The sequence below is a fragment of the Anabrus simplex genome, chromosome 2 (genome assembly GCF_040414725.1).
Source record: "Anabrus simplex isolate iqAnaSimp1 chromosome 2, ASM4041472v1, whole genome shotgun sequence".
In the NCBI taxonomy this organism is placed as follows: Eukaryota; Metazoa; Arthropoda; class Insecta; order Orthoptera; family Tettigoniidae; genus Anabrus; species Anabrus simplex.
Genome location: NC_090266.1, coordinates 888,189,147 through 888,216,809, shown reverse-complemented (window position 1 = coordinate 888,216,809; position 27,663 = coordinate 888,189,147). Strand labels below are relative to the sequence as shown.

Genomic DNA, 27,663 nt, shown 5'->3' with positions numbered 1-27,663 from the left:
TAGTGAACAGGGGCCTAGTAGGGTGGTGGGAAGATTGGAAGGGATAGGCAAGGATGAGGGAAGGAAGCGGCCGTGGCCTTAAGATAGGTACCATCCCGGCATTTGCCTGGAGGTGAAGTGGGAAACCACGGAAAACCACTTCGAGGATGGCTGAGGTGGGAATCGAACCCGCCTCTACTCAGTTGACCTCCCGAGGCTGAGTTGACCCCGTTCCAGCCCTCGTACCGCTTTTCAAATTTCGTGGCAGAGCCGGGAATCGAACCCGGACCTCCGGGGGTGGCAGCTAATCACGCTAACCACTACACCACAGAGACGACGTGACAATATACCAGTATTAAGTGTTTAAGTTCTTTGCAGCTCAGGAATCAACGGTGTTGACCTCTTAAATTCCTGGATTCGGTGAAACCTCATATGTAAATTAGCATTGAACGTGGTCACCAATTGGTTACTCGAAGTGAATTTCAACTTACAAGGTCGTGTTTAGTACATATTCTTCTTCTTTTCTACCGCTTTTCCCACACTTGTGGGGTCGCGGGTGCGAACTGCGTCGCACATGTGGATTTGGCTCTGTTTCCTGACGCCAACCCTAAATGGAGGGATGTAATCACTATTGCGTGTTTTAGTAGTGGCTGTTAGGGCGGTGTGTTGTGTGAATATGAAGAAGAGAGTGTTGGGATATATACAAATATCCAGTCCCTGAGCCAGAAGAATGAATCAGAAGCGAATAAAATTCCCGACCCGGCTGGGAATCGAACCCGGACCCTCTGAAACGTAGGGCAGTATGCTGACCATTCAGCCAACGATTCGGACCGTGTGCAGTACATACAGTGAAGGCAAATTGAAGATTGTGGTTGGGATCCCACTGGTGTTCGGATGGTCGTTCTTTTTCTGCACTTAACATCTCTTAGATATTAACTGTATATACTGAACACGACCTAATAATTTTGAAGTTGATTTCGAGTACAGTGCGGTGGTGGATATTAAATATTCCTCCAACATTTGGGTAGATGAGCAGCGAGCTGTTGGCTGGTGGAGGCAGTGTAAGTAACTGGATATCCTACAAGTAAAATCTGTCCACGTTACCTGATTAGTGACCTCTTGGGTCAATTTAAGAGACACTGAACATATCACTTGTAGTTATGACTGCTAATTTTCCAGTTCGGTACATCATCAGGTTTATTCCGTCATTCAGTTAATCCAGTCCTTGTAACCTGTACAGTCTCTAGATTTAGAATTCGTCGTATAATTATCTTATATTTCCTTTGCTTGAATATTTATTCAATCTCTTCGCGTGCCATATTCAGAATAGTACAAAGAGAAAAATCATGTTTGATTTGTGGAAATTTCATTGTAATGGGCAAATCGACGTGAGTAAATATAAAGGCACCGCATTTAGTGATGGCATATTTATTATTTATATATGTACACATTTATGCATATAATATTTATGCATTCATACACGTTCATGCATCCGTTTTTGAAATGTATAAGCCTAGATTTCGCAGCGTTGTTTGTTTGTTAACTCTGTTTTTATAGTGGTAATACACCCCATTCGTAGAAGCCTGCCTCCGCATTTACATTGCGCAGGCGAACACGTTCTCATTATAACCCCACAACGTATTTAGTTATGTTCTGCTGTGTCGGGCGTAAACATGCATACGTCAACTTGGTTCTGCCTGATTTAGTACATCCAACCAATCAGCTTGATGCTTGCTTTTGACGTCATCAACAAACCGGTTCATTAGAATGCCTATATGTGTGTATTTCTCTCTCTCTCAGCCATCCTACTACGTCATACTGAGCTGCTCAAAATGAAACTATTATGGTAGTAGGTAGAAGTTTCTTACTTTCAGTGTATGTTGCATTGAGGCGGATAGTCCTTTAAGAAATATTCCTCTTTATCGAGGACACGTGTCATGAAATAATATGCTAAACTCAGCTTTGAAGTGTGTTAATCCTTTTACATGAAATGTTTAAATAAGGTTTATAGTAGTAATAAGATGAATTACTTGAGATGATAATAATAATAATAATAATAATAATAATAATAATAATAATAATAATAATAATAATAATAATAATAATAATAATTTTATTGGTTTTAAATCCTACTGCATACTTTTACGGCTTTCGGAGATGCCGAGTTGCTGGAATGTTATTACGGAGGAGTTTTTACGTGCCGGTAAATCTACCGACACGAGGCTGACATATTTCAGCACCTTCAGGTACCACCGGAATGAGTCGAGATCGAACCCGCCAACTTGTGCTCAGAAGGCCACCGCTTTACCATCTGAACTACTCAATACAACACTGGAGAAGATATCCATAGAGAATGTTCCAGGAAAGAATTTCAGGTGTCCTAGAACGGTTTCATTACATCATTTTTATATATTCAACCGAGCATATCCTTGTCTAAATGTGAGTAATTCTGGAAATTTCCGGAGAAAAAATCAACTTGTCGCTCCTCATTTTTCCCTAGCATGCTTCTTGAGTGCCTCCAAGGCTTCTGCGACAGTTGATGGCGGAGCTGTTGGGAATCCAACCAGCATTCAGGCTGGAAACTCAACACATATATCAGCAAAACTTTTGACGTGTGTAGAAATGCTTGAATTGTTAGTGAATTCTCTTTTTTTCTTTTTCTGAAATGAATGTGATTCTTACTGAACTAAAACACATTGCAATTTCGCTGTGAATAATAAGCTCAAACATCTTTATGCCTCGGGAATATGGGGCTTTGAATAATCATTTGCTTACCCCAGTATTACTTTCAGATCACATACCTGTAAGTCCATCAGAATTTGACCATCGGCGAAATGGAAGCGGAGTTCAGGGCAAAGAAACTACCTTTTTTTTGTTAGTTGCTTTACGTCGCACCGACGCGGATAGGTCTTATGGCGACGATATGACAGGGAAGGGCTGGGAGTTGGAAGGAAGCGGACGTGGCCTTAATTAAGGTACAGCTCCAGCATTTGCCTGGTGTGAAAATGGTAAACCACGGAAAACCATTTTCAGGGCTGCCGACAGTGGGGTTCGAACCTACTATCTCCCGACTACTGGATACTGGCCGCACTTAAGCGACTGCAGCTATCGAGCTCGGTGAAACTACTTTCCTATAATGTCTTCTCTTATCTGATATTCTCAGAACCTACTTTAACACTTGTTAGCTACACCAGCCCCCCGATGAGCCAGTCTCTTATTGGTATGAGGCGAATTCATTCACACAAACACTAACCTATGAACAAAGGTCGACTCTATATTACAAGTGGAGGGGTCTTAGTAAAGAAAAAGTGTACCTGAGTGGTTGAAACGTGCTGCCGTCTAACTTTATTGTTTAGCTGTCGTGACGATATTATACGCTACCAGCCGTAGGATTTGGATCGGCAAGACGGAATTGAACCAGATAAGCGGCTAGTACTATGCGGGGCAGAGACGTTGTAACTTTCCATGACCAACATAAATCACTGTGTACATATCTGTAAGATTCCGTGCACTCGACTGTACGTAGGTTAACTCATAATCCTTAATCATTCTTGTAATAATGTTTAGCACTCGACGGGCTAACCAATCGGATTCTGGTAGAATTCAAGGCTTCACAATCAGTTCTCGAACGCTGAATGATAATCTGGTTCGGTTATCGTCCCATTGATTCTTTTAAGAGACATCGAGGTGTCAAATATTTGCACTGCAGGATTTTAACGTGTCAGAAACTAAAAACGAGGAGTTTCAAATAATGCTACCGACTTTAGTCAGAAACGATCCCGCTACCTTAAGAAGAGAAGAATGATGGCTAACCTAATATGTCACTGATGTCTGCTTGACTAGATGAGTTTTAAGTATGGTATATTGTTTTTGTACGTTCTGTTCCTAGATTCTTCTCAGTAATCAAACATGCTAAGACACAGTGCTTGATGTTAACAGGTAGCCTTGGTCGAAAAAGCAAGGTAAGCTAGTACCATACCTAGTTCGTTGATACCTTCGTTATAGCCACGGGACATCTGTTCTTCATGAAATTGGAACCACTCGACCATGACTTTTAATATATAAAAATCTCACACGCATTGGCCGATATTCGAAGTCTGGCCATCAGTGAATACACCACCCATCATCCCCCTAGTCGAAGACATCGGTTTCGAATTAAGAACACTTTCGGAGGCTGTTTAGTGAATGCTTCAACCTCAAAGTTACATACTTTATCTCTTGAAAAATGCATGTATAGAATGCAATTTAAGTCCCACTTCATCCGGTATTAATTTATTATGAACCCAAAGGATTAGAGTTACAATACATAAACTACAATAAACCACATTATCAAACAGTTTCCATTCACTATGATGATCATAGATGCCCCGTTCCCTAAATATAATTAACAACCATCATGACTAACTGTTCTAGATACATTTATTATGCACAAGTTTGTTCCTCCTATATGATGATAATAATAATAATAATAATAATAATAATAATAATAATAATAATAATAATAATAATAATAATAATAATAATAATAATAATAATATAGTCTCCGCTATATTGAATGTCATGTAGGCGGCCTGCGTGTCATTTTTACGTTCCTATTTACTCTACCAGGTGACAATGCTTTTTGCTAGTAGCTTTACGTCGCACCGACACAGATAGGTCTTGTGGCGACGATGGGATACGAAAGGCCTAGGAGTGGGAAGGCAGCGGCCGTGGCCTTAATTAAGGTACAGCCCCAGCATTTGCCTGGTGTGAAAATGGGAAACCACGGAAAACCATATTCAGGGCTGCCGACAGTGGGATTCGAACCACCTATCTCCCGGATGCTAGCTCACAGCCGCGCGCCCCTAACTGCACGGCAACTCGTCCGGTCAGATGACAATGAAACGGATCTCTGGTGGGATGAATTTCAATTAATACCGAGCTCGATGGCTGCAGTCTCTTATGTGCGGCCAGCATTCAGTATTCGGGAGATAGTTGGTTCGAACCCCATTGTCGACAGCCCTGAAGATGGTTTTCCGTGTTTTCCCATTTTCACACCATGCAAATGCTGGGGCTGTACCTAAATTAAGGCCACGGCCACTTCCCACTCCTAGCCCATTTCTATCCCGTCGTCGCCATAAGACCTACCTGTGTCGGTGCGACGTAAAGCAACTTGTAAAAAAAAAGTTTTAATTAATTTTGTCCGGTGAACCCGCAGCGTGTCACCGGTGATGTTTTTCGTGCCGACATCGTACGACGTGGAGTGACGAATGGATTCTTTTCCTCCCTTTAAACTTCCGACTACCTCTGCCGGTTTTGAACACGCGATCCTGGGATACAGGGGTCGATATTCTTCCACTGAGGGAGCTTCCCATATAGTTCGATTGTTTGATACAAATCATGTCATATCCAAGAAAACAAAACTCGTATTAGTGGAAACGTTGGTGGCTCGTAATATTTTGTCACTTGCAAAAAAATGGTGGTTCTTTTTAGTGAAAGCTTTCCCCCGTTCTGTTTGCTTGATGCCGTTCACGGTTGTGCATTGAACACATACATGATAATTACTCTGTACTGTGAGCATTTTTCGAGATTTAAATGTACAGTTTAGTACTCCACAATGTTTCATTGTTTTATGGGTTACATTCTGTTAATAGCTATTGCTGTTTTGAATCTCGCCATTCTGCATACACAGTATAATATCATTATCAGATATACGATGTAAAATAGCGCAGCAAATGAAGCGAGTGATTAAACTATGAATTTCAAATCGTTAGTCAGTTTCTTTGCTTCGCTTAGAATAATATTATTTCGATAATTGCAAATATGGTCATTTAAAATCAGCTTAATTTCGCAGTGCTCTTCCAGGCTATCCCTTCCAGATCACCATTGTTATTACTTTTAGATGTATAGCTCCGATATGATGATGATTGATGACGATGATGATTTTTAAAGCACCTAACCAATAGGTCATCGTACAGAAAGAGTAATTTTGTATAAAATGAACCTGTTCGTCAGCCTTGTTTTTGTTGCGGATAACTTAGTGTAAAAATCGAGAATATGATGCTAAATTTTATTGATGTTTTAATCCGGTAAGCCTATTTGACGCCTAAAAGCGAATTTCTTAGTGAACTATAATGATAATCTATAACAAAATGACGTACAAAACTGAGATTGAGTTGAAGTTATGAATGGGACCAAGGAATTACATTTAGGATACCAACTTCGACAGATTATTTTCAGAAAATCCTGCGTTTGTCGTAGTGAGTTCCCCTCAAAATAATAAAGAGAATTCAGTCTAATCTCTAGACTGAATATGCATTAACATCTCGACATAGGATCAAACTTATAGAAATAGTACCTCCCGCGTAAGACTGTGCATTATGTTTTGCGAGAAAATGTAGCCAGTCTTAACCAATCCCAGATATGTTTTCTGTGAAACTGGGATAGGAGAGGTCTAGACCTGGGAAAGTAGTTCGTGGCCTTAATTTATATACAGCATGGGCAATTGTTTGGCAAGAAACGGACGGAAACCATCTTCAGGATTGCCAAAGGTAAGGTTCGAACCCACTGTCTACTCTATACGGTATTACATCTACGCCATGTAGCCAACATACTTGTTTAACGTTTTTCATACAACCTATCTAATAACCTGTGCAGTAGAAGCGGTGGGAAAGAAGAAGCAGGAGGAGTATCAATCTCGTAAAAAACCAGGCTCCATCTATCTCCGGATGGTAGCACCCTGTTATAGGGCCCCTACCTAGGATTACTAGGCGAAAACGGTCAACGATCTCAATGGCGGAAGAGGAAGAATGTTTTTACCAACGGCATAGAGCGCGGAGGAGCCTGGAAGAGCAACCCACTTGGTTGATACCCACGGACCGAGTGACCACCGGTGTAAGTGGTCTTCCTCTATCAAGTGCCAACAGCCTTCTTGGAGAGCGGATGAGCGGGCGGAGGTTCAGGGCACCCTCTTGTCCTTGGGATGGGAAACTACCCCTAAAGGCGGAAGAGCCACTAGATGGCAAACGGCATAGGATGCAGAAGGCAAGAGGAAACTAGTGCATTAAAGATCCCCAGGATATCCTAAGAATAAACATGCATGATAGAGTCTTCCCGAGTTAAATTTGTATCTGGAGGTAATATAGTCCCCACCTCGGATGTCCATTTTAAGCAGACTCCAAGAAATGATCAAATATGTAAAATGGGAACATAGAATGTTCGATTACTCAAAACGACTGCAATACTGGAAAATGTCAAAAAGGAGATGGATAGACTTGAGATTGACGCCTTAAGACTAAGAGAAGTCAGATGGCCAAATAATGGAGACTTTTGGAGTGGTGACTACAGAATTATTTATTCGAGAGATGAAAAAGGAACGGGTGGAGTAGCCTTTATCTTAAAACGAAAACTAGCGAATCAAGTCCAAAGCATTTGGGGATTTAGCGAACGAATTATCGTGATCACACTCAAAACAGAACCTAAGGATACAGTATTAATCCAGACATACATGCCTACATCGAGTCATGCTGATGATAAAGTGGAAAAAAAAAAGAAATGGCGTATGGCTTTTAGTGCCGGGAGTGTCCGATGACATGTTCGGCTCGCCAGGTGCTGGTCTTTGGATTTGACTCCTGTAGGTGACCTGCGCATCATGATGAGGATGGAATGATGGCGAAGACGACACACATATACAGTCCCCGTGCCAGCGAAATTAACCAATGATGGTTAAAATTCCCGACCCTGCCGAGAATCGAACCCGGGACTTCTGTGACCAAAGGCTAGCACGCTAAGCATTTAGCCATGGAGCCGGACGATGAAGAGGAAGATATATATGAACAACCTGGAGGAAGTATTGATGAAAGTTAAAGAAGATGATAACCCAGTCACCACTGGAGACTGGAATGCTGTTGTAGGTGGAGGTAAAATAGACAACTGTGTGGGAAAGTATGGACTTAGACAAAAGAGTGACTGAATGGGTTGCTATATTTCTAGAAAATAGGTCTCAGAGAGTTAGAGTAGGTGAAGCTTTGTCTGACCCTGTAATAGTTGAGAGGGGAGTTCCTCAGGGCAGTGTTATTGGACCTTTAGGTTTTCTTATATATATAAATGATATGAGTAAAGGAGTGGAATCGGAGGTAAGGCTTTTTGCGGATGATGTTATTCTCTATAGAGTGATAAATAAGTTACAAGATTGTGAGCAACTGCAACGTGACCTCGAAAATGTTGTGAGATGGACAGCAGGCAATGGTATGTTGATAAACGGGGCTAAAAGTCAGGTTGTGAGTTTCACAAATAGGAAAAGTCCTCTCAGTTTTAATTACTGCGTTGATGGGGTGAAAGTTCCTTTTGGGGATCATTGTAAGTATCTAGGTGTTAATATAAGGAAAGATCTTCACTGGGGAAATCACATAAATGGGATTGTAAATAAAGGGTACCGATCTCTACACATGGTTATGAGGGTGTTTAGGGGTTGTAGTAAGGATGTAAAGGAGAGTGCATGTAAGTCTCTGGTAAGACCCCAACTAGAGTATGGTTCCAGTGTATGGGACCCTCACCAGGATTACCTGATTCAAGAACTGGAAAAAATCCAAAGAAAAGCAGCTCGATTTGTTCTGGGTGATTTCCGACAAAAGAGTAGCGTTACAAAAATGTTGCAATGTTTGGGTTGGGAAGAATTGAGAGAAAGAAGAAGAGCTGCTAGACTAAGTGGTATATTCCGAGCTGTCAGCGGAGAGATGGCGTGGAATGACATCAGTAGACGAATAAGTTTGAATGGCGTTTATAAAAGTAGGAAAGATCACGATATGAAGATAAAGTTGGAATTCAAGAGGACAAACTGGGGCAAATATTCATTTATAGGAAGGGTAGTTAGGGATTGGAATAACTTACCAAGGGAGATGTTCAATAAATTTCCAATTTCTTTGAAATCATTTCGGAAAAGGCTAGGAAAGCAACAGATAGGGAATCTGCCACCTGGGCGACTGCCCTAAATGCAGATCAGTATTGATTGATTGATTGATTGACTTGGGAATACGAATGCAAGAGGGAACAGGCTTATTGAGTTCTGCAGAAGTCACATGTTGATTATTACCAATATCTGCTTTGAACAACCAAAAAGAAGAAGATACACTTGGACAATGCCAGGTAATGGTGACAGATATCAGATAGATTACATATTGATAAAAAACGGTTATCGTAACCAAGCCAAATCATGTAAGAGCTATCCGGGTGCAGATGTGGATTCAGACCACAATCTGGTGTTGACGAAGAGTCAACTACCATTAAGAAGAAGGGTTATAACACAACCCTTTAAGAGAGAGAACATTAGCAAGGTCATAAATGACTGTCAATTTTAAATGAGTTCAAAGAAAAACTGACGAAAGAATTGACCTTAGGATGATGTCTGGAAATATACAGGAAAGATGGGACAAAATAAAAAACGAAATAACTGAAACAGGCATGTTTCGGTAGACAGGAAAAGTTGGTATACAAATCTTGGATCACCGGAGAGATACTGGATTTAAAGGAAGAACGTAGGAAGTGCAAAGCAAGGGGAAACCATGAAGAATATACAAGACTTAGAAACAAGATTAATAGAGAAGCAAAGAATGTAGGGGAGGAATGGCATGAAAAGAATTGCAAAGACATAGACAAGCATATGGCGAAACGTAACAGTGAGAGTGCATACGCTGAGGTACGGAAAGTTTGGAGCAAGAAAAAACATGATGAACATCATACGGAACAAGAATAGTGAAGCCTAACTGAAGATGAAGTAGTGTTAATATGGAAGGAGTACACAGAAGAACTCTATGAAGGAACTCTAGATGCAAATGTCCTTGAAAGTGAGGACCAAGTGGATTTTGATGAGCTAGGACCACCAATTATAAGAGGAATTCAATAAAGCCCTCATAGAGTTTAATTGCTTTCATTAATTTAGAGAAAGCCTTTGATAATGTAAATTGGAATGTACTGTTTGAAACCCTAAGAAAGCTGAAAATAGACTACAGGGACAGAAGAATACTCTATCAACTTTACAAGAACCAGACAGCATTAATTGGCAAGGAAAGAGTGGAAGCAAGAATTGGGAAGGGAGTAAGACAGGGATGTGGACTATCGCCACTTTTATTTAACATCTACATCGAAGAAGCCATTAACGAATGTTTAGCAATGAACATCCATGGTATAAAAGTTAATGGTAAACTGTTCAGTACCATACGTTTTGCAGATGATATAGTTCTGATAGCTGAGCATGAGAGAGGAATGGAAAAGGCACTGAATCACATAAACGAACTGCTACAAGACAGGTGCGGTATGAGAATAAACAGAAGGAAACCAAGGTAATGGTATGCACTGGGGAGGATGACCAAACTGTCAATGTGCTAATGGATGGAGATAAATTAGTCCAAGTAGAGGAATTTAAATATGTGGGGAGCCTGATCACATCTAACGGAAAATGTACGAGGGAAGTAAATGCTCGAACTGCACAGGCGAAAGAAGCCTTCTCAAAAAATAAGCCTCTACTAACATCCAAGAATGTTAACTAAGAGTTGCGGAAGCACTTTGTTAAAAGTTTTATATTGTGTATTGTAAGCTATGGCTCTGAAACATGGACCCTGCAAAAAGCAGATGTTTTGAAACTCACGATATTTGAGATGTGGTTTTGGAGACGAATACTAAAGATACCTTGGACTGATAGAGACACAAACGAGAATGTTGTCGAAAGAGTAAGTGAGAAACGCTCCTATGTTGAATCCTTGAACAAAAGAAGGAATAGCTTTCTTTGCCATTTGATTCGTCATTCTGATTGGTGCACCACTCATATTGAAGGGAAGTTGGAAGAAAGTAGGAGAAGACCAAGAACTAAATTTATAGACGGCATTAAAGGCAAATACACTTATTGACACTTGCATGTATTGGCTAAAGAAAGAAGACGCTTGGAAGACATGCATATCGCCCACCAAACTAACGGTTGAGGAGAAGAATGAGGAGCTAGCCCAGTGTTTGACATGAACGACCGGAAAATATTGAGTAAAATTAACTTTCAATTTAGCCATAAATTTTAACTGTGGCTCAGGGTGAAACCACTTACTACCAATTATTCATCTCAGTGTATCATAGCACGATTAGTTATAGATGTAGATGACGCTATAATTCACACAGGAAATGAGTTATGGTAATTGAGAAAGGGAAAATGAAGCATAAACTGACATGCAATTTGGATATGATCGTAATCTACGAGTAAGTAGACATTTTCTTTCTTTGGGTTCTCCCGTATACCGTGACAAATATTTCCTTTGCAACATCAGATTAACGTGCCAACATTATCGTATGAATCGCACACGCAAAGAAATTATTCGAAAACTTATAATTCATTCTGTTAACACCTAATGTAATTTGTGTGACTTGACACTGTGAGTGACGGAATATTCAAGCGTTTGTGGACACGCATGTCGCCTCCATACACGCATTGAAACCTGAACTCTGTGTGTGCTCGTATAGGCGTGACGAACGATCACTCCTCATTATGGCCATGCGCCTGCTCTGGGTACCTGCAATGCGCTGAAGACAAATGGATGGCCTATGTTCTCTCATGTCCCAATGCGGCTCTGTCCTGTTTCATTATACATGAATAAATAACATCCCAGTAGCTGAATTCAATAAGGGCAATTAAAGGTATTGCGTGTCGTAATTGCAATTCATATTGCTTATAAAAGAGGAAACACTGTATTACATTACGCGTGTGATGCCCTGTCGGAAACAATTGTTCGCTCACTGATACTCGGATATGTGCAATTCCACTTACCATTCTATTTTACCAGGTGCTAGTTTTGATCAACTATGCTTCTATATTTGTTATATTTTAAGTTTGATTCTAAATTAACAACTATTTTGCGGACGGTTTTACTAAAGTTCGGTTTTACTACCAATTTAACATAATATGCTTTAGACCTGGACATTTTATTTACATATTTTCAGCGTTAAATTAAATCCATTGAGGTATATTGGTTAGAGTGCCTAACTGCTTATCAGTCCTTCCTAGGCAAGAGGTGAGTAGGGAAATCAGATATTGACAACGGTGGGATCCACCATGATGAACACGTAACACACAGTCTCTTCCTAGGGAGGACGATCATTAGTTGATCGACCAAGATGCCAAAAGGATTGAGTTGCTGATGATGGCTGAACATAAACGGTAAAAAGCGCTCACATGAAAACTACACCGAAATCTTTAACATGAATTGTTAATCTCAAGAGGGTTACGAAAGCAAAGGACTCAGTGATTCCCATTCATTTTAATACATTGAAGTACTGTGTTCTACTGCGTAAATATTGATCTGAATCAGCACGATGAAAGGAGCTCGCCCCTATGGCATCTGCAGTGTACAGAAGTCGTCCTGCCAGATATAATTTAAGATAGCGGGCCACGGAAACATTTTGGCTCATTTTGGACTCTATGGGTCCGGAAATGAAAATTTGAAAATTACGTCGTTTTTGGTATGTTGGGTGTTCCTGTTCTTTTCCCCTAAAGTATACTTTATTAAGTAATTTCGACTGATGTAAAATTTACTCAAGTCCCATAGGAAGTTTCCCGAGGGAACTATATATAACTGTATATTATCACTCAAATTTAATGAAGCGAAATACGTCGAAACGCTCAACGTGACATTGTTTACCACCAAACCAACGTAGTTGGTACTTCAGAGATGTTGAATTGAGGAAATTTGTTATGTGACTGTACGCTAATGTAAGTTAGAGATAAAAGTTGCCGTTTACTGGAAGTCTTCATTCGGTTATTTCCCTTCATGAAATCTCAATATTAGAGTGTCTCCTAAGTCTACTAATAATACAATGCCGCCCCTTCGTGTATCGAAAATAATGGTACCACTCCCTCCTGGTTAGCTCAGTGTAAAACTCAAGTGTCAGAAATCAGGCCCACTTCGATTTAAAATTATACTAGTAGAGCCTTCCGTCTTTCTGGCGGTTGCAACTGGCAATTTCCTTCCTTTCAGGTGAGATGTAAAAATTATCTTACTGCAACACTTAAATGACCTATCCTTATGTTATGTTATGTTATGTTATGTTATGTTATGTTATGTTATGTTATGTTATGTTATGTTATGTTATGTTATGTTATGTTATGTTATGATTTAAATATGGGATTATCTCTTGAACGAACGAGGCGCTGCGCGGTTTCGGCCACGTACCTACCAGCTTGTATTCGGGAGATAGTGGGTTCGAACCCGCTGTCGGCAGAACTGAAGATGACATTCAGTTGTTTCCCATTTTCGCACTAGGCAAATTCTGCGGCTGAATCTTAATTAAAGCCACGATCCCTTCCTTCCCACTAATATCCCTGTCCAACCTTGCTATAAAACCTATCAGTGTCTGTGCAACGAAATGCAAACACACTGTAAGAAAAAATATATCTTGGCATTCACTTGGTCATGAGCATAGACCATGCACTCGACTGATGGCTGCTTAGGCAAAATATGTTCCAAATATTTCAACAATTGCCCTCAATAAAATACCTGTTATGATGAAACAAATCATTTGGGTACAAAGATAAACACTCTGTACATCTGTTGACTTCTAGGGATCAGACATGAGCCTCACAGCACACTTACGTTGGTCCTAGCTTATCAAGTATAGCATTCATGGTTTCGTAACAATCGATGGTTTTGATTTCGGTACGGAAGTTGGTATTTACAGTATATTATATTGATTATGTTCCGAATAAAATAGGATATTTCGTGGTTTACCTTCAACAAATTAACTCGTGTGAAAAGCAAACTTGCTGTATTTGGAAATCTTGGGCATGAAGTACATATAGTTCATATATTTCCCATATTTTGTTACGATTTCTTTGTTGTCTTATAAATTCAATTGGTCTTTGATAGAATGAATCAGTGTTATTTTCCAAATTCTTTTAAACGTACACAGTACTGGATGTAACATGAATTATAATCATAATATTATTATGTATGTAAGTGTAAAACTTCAGGTTGTAGAGAAGGGTGGTTTATACATGGTTTTCTCATGCTTATATGGCCCTGAGGTACACTCAGCCTGCACCAAAAGTGAGTACCAGGTTAATTCCTGGGGGCAAAGGCGGCCGGGCGTAGAGCTAACCACTCTACCACATCACGTGCTGAGGTTAACAATGGTGGAAGCCTTTACCTTCCACTCCTCCAATAGCCTTCATCGCCTGTACGGAGGTGACTTTGCTTTGCTTTGCTTTTTTGTGCTTAGAGAACTAAGAGTTTTCCTGGTAAGTCTAGTATCGAGAGTTTGGTCTTGCCTGAAGTCGACTGAACTGACTTGTGTGTAAATATCGCAACCTAATATGTGATCAAACACGGTAGTCAGAGGTGGACTAAAGGTTGTTGGGAGGTAAAACCCTAGTCATGAATATAACAAATCACTTTATATGGGCTGTTAAACCAATGTAGTAGCTTCAATCGAAGCCAAACTGGCCTTCTATGTCCAGTGCTGCGAAGCTTTTTCTTGAAATAGTGGAAAGGTTGAGCAAGCCCCAAGGCTTACCTTCAGTTTTTAAATATTAGATAGATAGATAGATAGATAGATAGATAGATAGATAGATAGATAGATAGATAGATAGATAGATAGATAGATAGATAGATAGATAGATAGATAAAGCCTTTATTTTCTGTGGCGAAGTTAGGGCTCTTGGATATTATTTTGAAAGTTAGATTTTGTATTTTATACAAAATATTTGAAATTTATTTGTTAATTAATAAATCAAGAACTCGTGGTCTTGTGTGAATATGGCTGCTCCATATTAAGAAGCAAAATTGAGACGGTCGATCCGGTAATTTATGCCATATTCCTTTCCCTCCTACATAAATAAATGAACTTTAAATGTGGAAACTTCATACGACTCTATGTTCAGTCTTGGTTTATCAGTCTATAGAATCGCCATCAATTCCTTCCACGCGGGCTTATTCCCTTCTCCTGTCTTGATTATCGTTGAGTTGACAGCCTTACACCGAGAACAGCGATATATGAAAGTACATCGAAGTATATTCTAAACATAGCCGCTACAGGTCATGACAACTCTTATCTATTATGGGTTGTTAGATTTGTAATCGAAAACAAAGAACGTTAAATGCCGGCGAGGAGAATTACTATGAGCTATGTTTAGCACTCCATGAGGGGGAGAAAAGCAAATACTGTTAGACATGCAACGTGTTACAGTCTAAATTTAAGTTAGTAATAGTAAGCAATTACTTTTCATGACATGAAATTCTAGGTCTGGATCGGTTTGTATTTCTCTTTCCGAGTATTTAAAAATTGGAAGTGTTATTTACATAAAGTAACGGAATACCCAGAGCTCATGAAAGTTTATGATATGCTATTTGTATCTCTCGTGCCGTACAACTATTAAGAGCCCTTGGCCTTATGAGAAGAGAAGGTGCAGGCAAGATGGCCGCCACTCGCAGCCACCTCTTGCCAGCCCAATATGGTGATATTATACAATCGCTCTAAAGCAACCTCCGACCCATAACGGGATTCCGCTGTACACTTTCGAAGGAGTAGGAGAGCTACCGTTTTTTCATAGGGATTTCTGTCCACGGCAACTTGAAGAAGATATTCTTGGAATGAATCCGCGGTTACGTGAGGGAATCGGACCAATGGTAACTACGTAAATGAACGAAACGCGAATTGACCGGCAGCTTAGCATTGTTGGTCAGGCGCTTGCTTTCTATGCTCAAGATTCAGAAATAAGAATGTCAGTGCAGTCAGTTGGCAGTACTTAAACATATTTAAATGTGAGAGACAATTGTCAGTAGATTTATTGGTACATTATATAGGCCTAAGAAACTTTTTCTCTGCAAGTAGCCGGAACCGCAGTCTGGGGGTAGTGAGCCCTTCTCTTACCTGGAGGTCCTGCGTTTGATTACCGATCAAGCCAAAGATGTTTATCTGGATCTGGGAGCTGATTCGCGGTCCGTGCAACCTACGTGAGAGCAATTGAGGAGCTATCTGACTTTGAGATGGTGTTTATAATCCGTCGATGTCTTATGCCCAGCTAGAAAACGTGCAATATCACTTGCTCTGTCTGACGACTTCCTCAGTCATGCTGCATGGCTTCCTTGACCACATTCGACATTCTCCTTTATCACACAGCTCATCAGTCGTCTTCACAAGGCTGAGTAAAACCCACCAAGCCCTCAGTTCGGAATTAAAATTCTTGGACAATTGGGGATCCTGAAAGAGGCACACACTCCACCTCTAAACCAAGGGAATGGTCAGCTTCTCCAATACCGTGGTGGTGTCGTACATGTGCACTTGACGCTCATTTACTGTCCGGATGCCCTTCCTGACGGCAACTCTATGTGTAGGAATGTTTTCATGTGTATGTGTTTCTGTGGTGTTTGGTAGTATGGTGTGTTGTATGTATATGAAGGGATGTGTATTGGGAAAAGCACGCACACTCAGTCCCGAGTCAGAGGAATTAACCAGACGCAGCCGAAATCCCCGACAGGGCCGGAAATCGAACCCGGGACTCGCTGAACGGAAGGACTCGACGCTGACCATTCAGCCAAGGAGCCGGACAGACATAACCACATGCTCGTATTCTCTAAACTTAAACTACTAAAATGCTTTATCGATCTCCAATTTTTCTTTCCGCTTTTAATGAATTTCACGCCGTTCCTTCAGCTAACCATAGCACATACATATTTATACTGTTGAATATTATAAGCAAACTTCAAGTGTGGTTTACAGTGGAGATCGTGCGAAAGTAGATATTTTCACGTTTTGTAATTCTGCGGGAAACGTGCAATTAAATTTATTCGTTTGTACTGATTAATTCACCTCCACAACCTCACCCAAAGAATAACATTGAAGTACTTCCCCTTGTAGATAATTATTGAATTCTCCTCCACTCACCATACATTTGAATAGGATTTTATAATTAATGGAGATTGTGAATTAAAATTTTATCCTTTCTTTTTATTTGTAACATTTTCAAGGGCATGTATAATTAACGCCAGAATCTACACTTAAGTGTCATCTTAGGCTTACACATTATCTAAAAATTATTGTAAATGATCAATTATTGTTATTCTTCTAGTTCGCCAGATTTGTGTGGGGGCATGCTTAGCGCTTTCTTATCCTGTTGGTCCTGGTTCGATTCCTAGATTTTCCAGAATTTAAACCTCACAGCCATTCTCAAAGTGAATTTCTGATTGTTTTTCACTCGATATCAGTAGCCTGCACGGTGGAATCCAACATTCAAGTCATGTCTGCTTCCTTCGCAGTCCTAGGTCAATTAAATAACAAAGAGTGTCCGCCTCTGTGGTGTAGTGGTTAGTGTGATTAGCTGCCACCCCCGGAGGCCCGGGTCCGAATCCCACCTCTGCCATGAAATTTGAAAAGTGGTACGAGGGCTGGAACGAGGTCCACTCAGCCTCGGGAGGTCAACTGAGTAGGGGAGGGTTCGATTCCCACCTCAGCCATTCTGGAAGTGGTTTTCCGTGGTTTCCCACTTCTCCTCCGAGCAAATGACGGGATGGTACCTAATTTAAGGCCACGGCCGCTTCCTTCCCTCTTCCTTACCTATCCCTTCCAATCTTCCCATCCCCCACAAGGCCCTTGTTCAGCATAGCAGGTGAGGCCGCCTGGGCGAGGTACTGGCCATCCTCCCCAGTTGTATCCACCGACCCAATGTCTCACGCTCCAGGACACTGCCCTTGAGGCGGTAGAGGTGTGATCCCTGGCTGAGTCCGAGGGAAAAACCAACCCTGGAGGGTAAGCAGATTAAGAAAGAAAGAAAAATAAGAAAGGTGCACTTTAGTACCAGAACAACTCAGGTTATCAAATAGATTTCTCACTTAGTGAATACATGGCATGAACCTACGAGCCTGAGGTAAAGCGTCGATAGAATGAATGGCAACACCCAGGTTCGCCACGTTCACAGAAATTTCTGCTGGTAGTCAGTAGAGTGAAGCTTATGCTGATTGTGGCATACGACTGCGAGGGTGTTATTCTTACGCATGCTGTGTCTGAGGGACAAACCGTCAACAGTGACTGCTATTGCTGATTTCTGGAGCGGCATCTGCGTCCGGCTATGCAGACGTCCACGTTTATTGCATGTCGCAAAAAATGTCAAAGTCTTATTGCAACGGTTGCATTTAGACGTCTTGGAACTTCCTCCGTACTCACCAGACATGAGTCTTTGTGACGTCGACCTGTTTCCGAAGTTGAAGGAACCTCTCCGCGGCCGCCGGTTTCCTGACGTGACTTCTGTACTTCGCGCACTAGGGCACTTCGTCGCTGTCATCAACAGAGAGCGCCTTGCCGGCGTTCGCCTGCGACTTCACGCCATTTGGCAAAAGGTAATAGACTTTGCGGGTGACTACACTGACTTCAGTGCAATTGTACTTGTTAGTTCATTTAATGTCCGGCTCCATGGTTAAATGGTTAGCGTGCTGGCCTTTGGTCACAGGGGCCCCGGGTTGGATTCCTGGCAGGGTCTGAAATTTTAACCGTAATTGGTTAATTTCGCTGACACGGAGCTGAATGTGTGTGTCTTCTTCATCATCATTTCATCCTCATCACGACGCGCATGTCGCCTATGGGATCAAATCATAAAGACCTGCATCTGGCGAGCCGAACTGTCGCCGGACACCCCCGGCACTAAAAGACATACGCCATTACATTTCAGTTCATTTAATATTGCGTTCTGTCAATATTGACACTACCTTATTTGTAGCCCTCGAATCTTGAGAATTAGGAAGTAATCCGTGGCAAATATCTTTGAGATAGCAGTACATGAACATAAAATAAGTGTTTCCGAAATATTTGAGAGTGAAAGAACTCCCCGTTAGAAACATAGGTACCGATGATAGCCGTGGCCTATACCTCCTAGTACTATTGTATGTGGTTGCAGCACACGAATATAGAGCCGGGATGTTTTGTTGTTGAATTTCAAAATGACTGATTTATCCTGTTACATTCCACACGTTTTACTTCGGAAAGCACCATATCAGTCTTCTGTTATTAGCTGGAATCAGGGAACCGACTGAATGTTGTTCAGCCTAGTAACACTGGAACCCATAAACTCACTGGGAGGATTCCACTCCATGCTTACCCCGAATACACGCTGGCGCATTTAATGACTTTCTAGACCGGGGCCTCTGTCTCACCGTAAGATAGCTTCTCAATTCTAATCATGTAGGCTGAGTGGATCTCAAACCAGCCCTCAGATCCAGGTAAAAATCCCTGACCTGGCCGGGAATCGAATCCCGGGCCACCAGGTAAGAGGCAGGCGCGCTACCCCTACACCACGGGGCCGGCAATAATAATAATAATAATAATAATAATAATAATAATAATAATAATAATAATAATAATAATAATAATAATAATAATAATAACTACCAACTCAACGACATGGAGAAAATTGAACGACATATACTGAGGAAAATATTTGGACCCAAGATTCAAGATGGTATCTCAAGCTTAGAAGAACTGTACAGTATTCGCTAACCGAACGATTCACTTCAATTGCACGGAAAAGACGTATGAAATTCTTTGGTCATAAAGCACGAATGGACGACTCTTACTTTACCAAGAAAATCTTCCACATCATCAACGGAATCGGACAATCCAAAATACGCTGGCTGATAGACACCCAAAGCGACCTCATAGACATTGATATTGACCCACCGACAACTACACGGACTACATACAGGCAGAAAATCAATACACAGAACTTCATACCCAAGAACCCAACAGGAAGACATTTGAAATCAAAAACGCATGGATTCAAGAAAGAAGACAGACCCAAAGTGAAAGGATGAGGAAGTGTGGGAAGATAGGGAGGATAAGAAGAACAAGGAAACCAGAGCTAAGTAATGGCTCTACGTATTCCTTAGAGGGCGAAACGCAATATACTACTACTACTACTACTACTACTACTACTACTACTACTACTACTACTACTACTAATAATAATAATAATAATAATAATAATAATAATAGTATGGCCTCAGCTACCGTGTGCAGACATTTCAATTTGACGCCATCTGGCTGTCTGCTCGTAAATTTCGACGTTCCGTTTTACTCTAGGCCCCCACTAGATGGCAGACCGAGTAAACCGAAACTCTCTTGGGTGTCTATGGCTGAGATTTAATGAATTTTGTCGGGTAAACACCACATGTGTCACCAGAGATCTTTTACATGCCGACATCGTACGACATGGAGTGTCGAATGGACTTTTTTCCGCCCCTTAAAAAATCCGACTACCTCTGCCGAGTTTGAACCCGCTATCTTGGGATCCGGAGGCCGACACTCTACCGCTGATCCTTGTTTTATCTTATAGTAAACCCCTGTTGTTTAGGACCTTGGATTGTCAAGACGACTACTACCCAATTAGATGGCCTATAGGTATTCTTTTAAAATTAAGAGAGTTTGGAGGTTCATAGTTATTGGTAGATGATGTTTCTAGGTTTAAGCATTGTGAACGACTACTTGTTCATCTTAATTTTTGGGCAAAGACTGCGCGGCAGGTTCGACTACTTTGTCGCTTAATAGTATTTCACCTCTTACCGTTTTATTACTTACTGTGCATTCATTTTATATCACGACACATGTAAATTATATTTGCTTCTGAAAGACTACTCCTTTTGAACGACGGTAAATAAACTGAAGTTCACAGATAGAGCTGAATCGCTAGCTTACTTTTCATTGTTCTTCCGTTACTTCTCCCAGTAAATTACCTTCTATTTTGTTCGCAAGCAGCGCCATCTTTATGAATAATAAACATGAAAGTTCAGAGGCATGGGCTTGGCTTAGGTTTATATTCCCCATCAACCGAAGTGAAACTTGTAATTCTTTCCTTTAAGTGTTCGTAATTTACGTTCATTGTCTAATATTGTGTTTTACTTCAAGATACAAAAGAACACTAGAGTTTTGCAATGAGATAATGGAATCTAATATGTGGTGCATTAACATGAGCATTGGAAGTATTTAGAATTATAACCCTCAAATGAACAGGATAAAACGTTCGACTCGGTTACACAATCACGATGGTTTTAGGTTGTGTAATAAGGATTCGGAACCCGTACAGCTGTATAAAGTGTGTTATCTATAATTTACTGCTTTGACTCTGTAAATGAACGGAAGTGATGAGTGTACATCAGCATCTTACATTTGTATCTCGATCATCTCAAACTGAAATAGTTCTCAGCATCGCAGTGTAATCGCACTCCCGCCATTTAATGGCTGGCAGCACTGACTACTTGCGTAGTTTCTGTAACATCTTCCTCTAGTGTCTTCTCGTGGATAGTACAGTGCGATGTTTATGGGCAAATTTCATTAAACACAGACATGTCTTACAAAGTACTCCTACGCCGTGAACATGACTCCTTTGAGATAATAGAATTAAATACTCATATGTCCCTTAGGCCTATTTACTTTCAAAGAACGTGGGAACTTACATTGTATATAAGTATTTTATTTTAATATGTAAACTTGATTCTCTCAGTGCACGTAAACAATAGTTTTACTCTTTTGGAATTTATTAAAGAGAACTGCACATCATAATATTTGATATCAGCTCCTCCAGGGACCCGGCTAATATATACTATGCGAGTTCGTAAGAGATGTATTTAAAAGGCACTAATCTTATCTTTCTCTTTTCTCAGAATAGATAAACACTTCAAGTTTGGGCAGTTTATTGCAAGTATTGAATATCGATGTCATAAAACTGTATATTACCGAGCTCGATAGCTGCAGTCGCTTAAGTGCGGCCAGTATCCAGTAATCGGGAGATAGTGGGTTCGAGCCCCACTGTCGGCAGCCGTGAAGATGGTTTTCCGTGGTTTCCCATTTCCACACCAGGCAAATGCCGGGGCTGTACCTTAATTAAGGCCACGGCCGCTTCCTTCCACTTCCTAGGCCTTTCCTATCCCATCGTCGCCATAAGACATATCTGTGTCGGTGCGACGTAAAGCAAAGAGAAAAAAAAGTATATTCGAGGTGAAATTTCCATTCACGTGTGCAGCCCTGAAATGTAGAGTATCATTTACTTTCTCTCATTTTCAAGATTACTTTTTTCCAGTAGAAGAACATATGACATTTTCTTTTATTCAGATCACTGTACCGATATTTTCTCTAGGCGTTCAAATTTTTCCCTTTGTTAAATTACAGGCGTGAATCTAGTACCGGTAACAAAGGCTTGAAGTCTGCTTCAGACAATTGAGTACTCAGGGCGGAGTCTGTCACCAGACTACTGACGTTTAATCCAGAAACTCGTGTTTTATTTACCGTTTCCTATGCTCTCTAATTCGGAACCATGGATTAGAAATAATTAATTCGTTTGATAATTTCAGACCCGGGTCAGCGTTACAAGAAAATTGGTATTAATCATCATCAACAGCACTTATATCGGGACGTGAAATCGTTGGCTGTAATTATCAGCGCCCCGACTGCTGGGGCTCGTATGGACCGCGCGTTAACTCGCACTGACATCTGCAATTACCTACATTCCACTAATTAAAATTAAAAGCTAGCATCCCTCCCAAGTTTTCTGCCGTATATTGGGTTGTTAGGAATTAGATCGTTTTTAAGCACTGCCACGCTAAATATAGACGAGGAATCACTCAACGCATGTGCTGCCATCGCCATGCAAGCGCATAACAAGACTTCATTAGCTGAACAGAATTAAATACCTGGTCATACGTAATTACGTTCCCAGTTTGTTATTTAAGCACGGAGACATGTGTATACCGCATACCTTATAGAAGTAAAACTCTCATTACGTACTGCATTGGACAAGAGTACAAGCTGGTAACGGTGAACGAACAATATATATTTTTCTTAATGCTACACCTCACTTTATAAGCTTTCAGAAGGCTTGTAGGTCTGTATAGGTTTATGTGTTCGTGTTTGTGCTAACCCAACAGCTTGCAATCATAACTAAACATGATATCATTTACCTTCTGTGGAACATGGTGTCATTCATGGTGAACAGTTGGCGAAGATACATTTTATTCGATCTTACACATGACCATTGATATTTCATATGTATCATTATAAGTTTAAACATATTTTCTTCAAGGCCGGTATGCATTTTGTGTCCTTTCAAGAGGCCAGTAGAAATATATCTGCTCTACTAAGGTCAATAGGATAGCGGAGGTGCTTTCATTTCACAGTCAATTGCTACTCATGGAGTGAGAATACTCGAGGACACTTCTGCTAACAGAATCATAGCCCTCGGGAGTTGGCGTCGATAATCGAGATGTCCCACTTGAACATCTCAATCCATGATACCAGTCCCATTGTAGCAGAGTACGCAAATATGTGTGGTATGAGAAGCCTAGAATATCCCAGTTTTAAAACAAGCTGCTGTCCTGCCATTGCATATGCTCAGCGTATTTTTGAGCCAAATATATTGGTCTTGTTTCCCTTAATAGATAAATATCATGATAATGATTGTTGTCCAAAGTGGTTGTGAGCATCAGCAATTACCTGATGTGTATATTTTTGTTGCTGTTATTGATAGAACGAAAAGTATATTTCTGTTCTGTCATCAGATGTGGATTGTAATGTTATGTTAACGACATAGAATTTACTTAGGCGTACGCTGTAGAAATCTTGTATGGGGCTCTTAAACGTATAAAGTAGACAATATAGTGCTTAAGGCATAATCACCGCTTGCCAGGTCGAAGAACATCCTCGAGGTATAATGTGGAAGATCATCATAATAATAATAATAATAATAATAATAATAATAATAATAATAATAATAATAATAATAATAATAATAATAATAATAAAGGCGTGTGGCCTCTGGTGAGGCCTGGTGCAGATCTTTCGAGTTGAGGTTGGGGCCCTACTTTAATACGAATTATAATGCTGAAGACGGCACAAACTAATGGAAGTTAAAATGTCTGACCCAGCCGTGAATCGTACCCGGGAGTCCTTGGAACAAAGGCCAGTATGCTAACCATGGAACCAGACAGGAAGATCAGTTAAAGAATAGGAAGTAACATAGGCCTGTTGCTGGTTGTGTGTGAGGCAGGCGCGTCACCTGATACTTTCCCCCCTATTGCTGCCATCTAGCAGCTAATCCATCATCCATTAACACCACCCCGCACCTCACCAAGCTTCCTTAATCACCGGTTTTAATTTAAGTAATTACTGACACAATTAATACGGCACATGGAGACACTTTTCACTCCTCCTCCCCCTCATACCATACCCACATACCTATCCAACGCAGAGCAAGGAACTCGCAAAAGGGGACCGCTTATGTAATAACAAAATGAAACTTCTCCCACATGTACACGGTACTTACATACTACAAGTAACAATAGAATGAGTGAGGTCAGCAACCAAAAACCCATAACCTCCCGAAAAAAGATAATGAAATAAAATAAAGTTGAAAACCCGTTGGCCAAGAGGCCAAACCCCCTCTCATCCCCTCTTTCTTCACATCCTTTACCCATCTCTTTCCTCCATAACATCTCCCGCTCCGTCCAAATCTCGTGGCCAGAGAGAGGGCGTAACTCCCTAGGTGGCCCGCCCAACTCCTCCAGGAATTACAAAATGTTTCCTCAACACTCTGCTGTGATTTGTAGTCTGCTGTTTCAAGGTAGTTCGGTAGTTCGCTTGCTACAAGGAAATAAATACGTTAAACTTACTCGGGTGTGTTTTGTGGTATTGACACGAAAAAATAATAATTACACCATCTCACGAATACCACCCAAACTGTAATTTGTTGTTTGACCTAGTTTAAAATGATTACTTTATCATTTCATAAAATGCAGGCTAAGGCTTGGTGGTGGAGATAACAAATGTAGCTCTATGTGTTAGCCTAATTTGGATATTTCTTCCAGAGAAGCGGTGGTAGGAAACAGAACTGAATTAGTTTGCCTGCATTATAGAAATTAGGTTATTCGTAAAAATACAACTGCTGACACTGATGTTGAGATTTTAATGCGTGTCTGTCCCTTTTTTAAATGCTGTTTGTTCGGGGCGTCGACCTATAGAGATCTTTTCCCCCTACTTGCACCATATGATATGGACCTGCGTGTAATTGGAATTGCGGAAGTGTAGAGTGTTGAATGTGAGGAAAGGAACGTTAAGGACCACACAAACACCCAGTCCCCAGGCCAGGGATATATATTTACATTTAAAAATCCCTGAGCCGGCCGGGAATCGAACCCGGGGCCGCCAGGTGACAGGCGGACGCGTTGCCCCCTACATCGCGGGGCCGGAATGTCTTCCCCTTAGTCCCGTTTCCTGTTATGGGGTCGGGGATAAGGTGACATGAAATTAGATGGCACTTTTCTTAGACGGCCGGATGTCCTGTCGCCAAACTCAGTAGAAGATCTAATGAGGATGAAATGAATGATGGTGAATGAAACTGAGCAAGGAGATGGAAGAAATCGACTGTGGCTTATGAATAGGAGTTGTCCCCGCATTTTCCTAGAAGTGAAAATGGGAAACTATAGAAAACCATTCTCAGGACAGCCGACGGTGGAGTACGAACCCATTTTTCTCCCGAATGCAGAGCTCAGTTTCATAGCCGTAGCGCATTAACACGCTCGGCCACTCTATTCGGTTGATGTTCTGATAGACTATCACTGAATACACCAAATAGGCATTTGCTAGCCTCACAGTCATACACGGTTCGTGAGTCCGAACTGGTCTTAACAACACATTCTTTGAATAAAATTTATATCTGGATTTGATTTATATGATCAGTATTCTTAGCAAACACATCTAGGTCTCGTGATTAGCTTCCTTTCTACTGGCGTAGATGGTATTAAAATATCTATTTGGCATGCCTTATTGTCTTTCTGAAGACCACATGTGTTTAACGAACGGACTTCACGTCGCCTCCCCAGAATCATACTGGGCGCTCGACGGGCTACTGTGAGTCAGATCACCGCTCAGCTGAATGTTGGGAGTCAGGAATCCGTTTCTACCAGGAGTGTGAAGAGGCAATAGCACCGCATAGGCTTCACCAGCCGACGACCAACTCGTGTCCCTTTGCTGGCTCCTGGACACAGAGCTCAACGACGTGCATGGGCCCGCGAACATCGGCAATGGGCAATAGAACAGTGGCGGCGTGTGGTATGGTCCGATGAATCTCTGTTCCAGTTGTATCGAGCTGATGGGCGCGTGAGAGTGTGGTGTATGCTCCATGAAGCTATGGTTCCTGCGTGTTAACAAGGTTGTGTCCAGGCGGGAGGAGGGTCAGTTCTGGTCTGGATGGCGTTCTCGTGGTCGTAATTAGGCCTCATTGTCCACCTGCGGGGAACGCTGACAGGTGCAGGTTATGTGGACATCCTTTCTGTCCATCTGCATCCCTTTCTGGCCTTAGAGTACCCCTTTTGAGATGCCATGTTTCAACAGGGTAATGCGTCATGTCATCGCTATGTGGTCGCACGCAGGTGGTTGGAGGAGCACTCCAGTGAAGGTACGACCATGGATTGGCCCACCAGATCCCCGATCTGAATTCAGTCGATCATTTATGGGATGTTGTCAATGCTGGTGTACAGTCCATGAACCCCGTATCAACTACACAAGACTAATTGTGGGTAGCAGTGCAAGATGCGTGGGTCCAGATCCCTTCAGATCGATCCCAACACTTTGTAGAGTCGATGCCCCGCCGTATTGCTCGCGGAGGAGCAACTCGTCATTAACACCACATTCAATGTCTTCCCATGAATTTTGGCCACTCGGTGTATATCTGCATGACTGCGTGCACTCGGATATACCTTACTTCCTCATTATGCGATGCTGAACCAAGTACAGCTCTCATTGGAATACGCTAGAAGTGACGGAGAACATGCATGTGATAAGGATAAGCAGAATATGAAATAGTGGATGATTTCATATAAACCAAGGATATTTTTGTGCAATCTATCCTATTAGCCTGCTTCCCTAAGAGGAGTTCTAAATTGCGAAGTCCACAGTGTAATATTTACTTAAGAACTATTTGAACTTTCGGTGATATTAGGAGGTGCTAGGCTGCCTGAGGGTGCCCGTCAAGAGTGCTCTAATAAATCGCACACCAGCAATGCGAAGTTGTTGTACTAATAAACACACTCAAATGCCACCGAGCTCGGCCAGGATCGAACCTGCTATCTTGAGAGCATTAGACGAGCGTCTAACCAATTATGCCATTAATTTTAATACAAAATTAATTCCTCTTCCTCGATTTAGAATAAAGGTTAATGCAAGATCAGTTTGTGTGTAAATTCACGTTGTATAACCTTCATTTACTGCGGTATAATGTGTTCCTTATATCTTTGTTCTTGGAACTGTGTCGTAAACACGTTTATATGGCTCATTCAACCGTAAACATTGCTTGGATGACTTTAACAACCAAGCTTCACTGTTTTGGTACCAAGTCATTTGCTCTATATCCATACCGTTAATAGACGTTCTATTTTCTTTATAAAGTATTGACTAAGATTATGAAGTATGAATAAATGTCTCTTATTGCATGAATCATACTTTGTAGATGTGATAGCACCTAAAGATATAAATCACGATATATTTTGGCTTCATATATCCATTTGGGAAACAATTTAAATTCAAATAATATGTGACTATTTGTCTTTGCTATAGTGTTGATATAATTCCCGTACGAAGTAAATGTCAGTGAAATATAAACTTCCAGCAGGAACAAGAGAAATAAAAAAAAAACAGTAAACAAAA

General features: G+C 41.1%; 1 protein-coding gene across 10 annotated transcripts in view; it reads left to right on the top strand.

The window, feature by feature from the left end:
- Rbp6 (RNA-binding protein 6) overlaps window positions 1–27,663 on the top strand; it is a 1,759,572-nt gene that overhangs the window by 1,264,782 nt on the left and 467,127 nt on the right. The window lies entirely within an intron of this gene.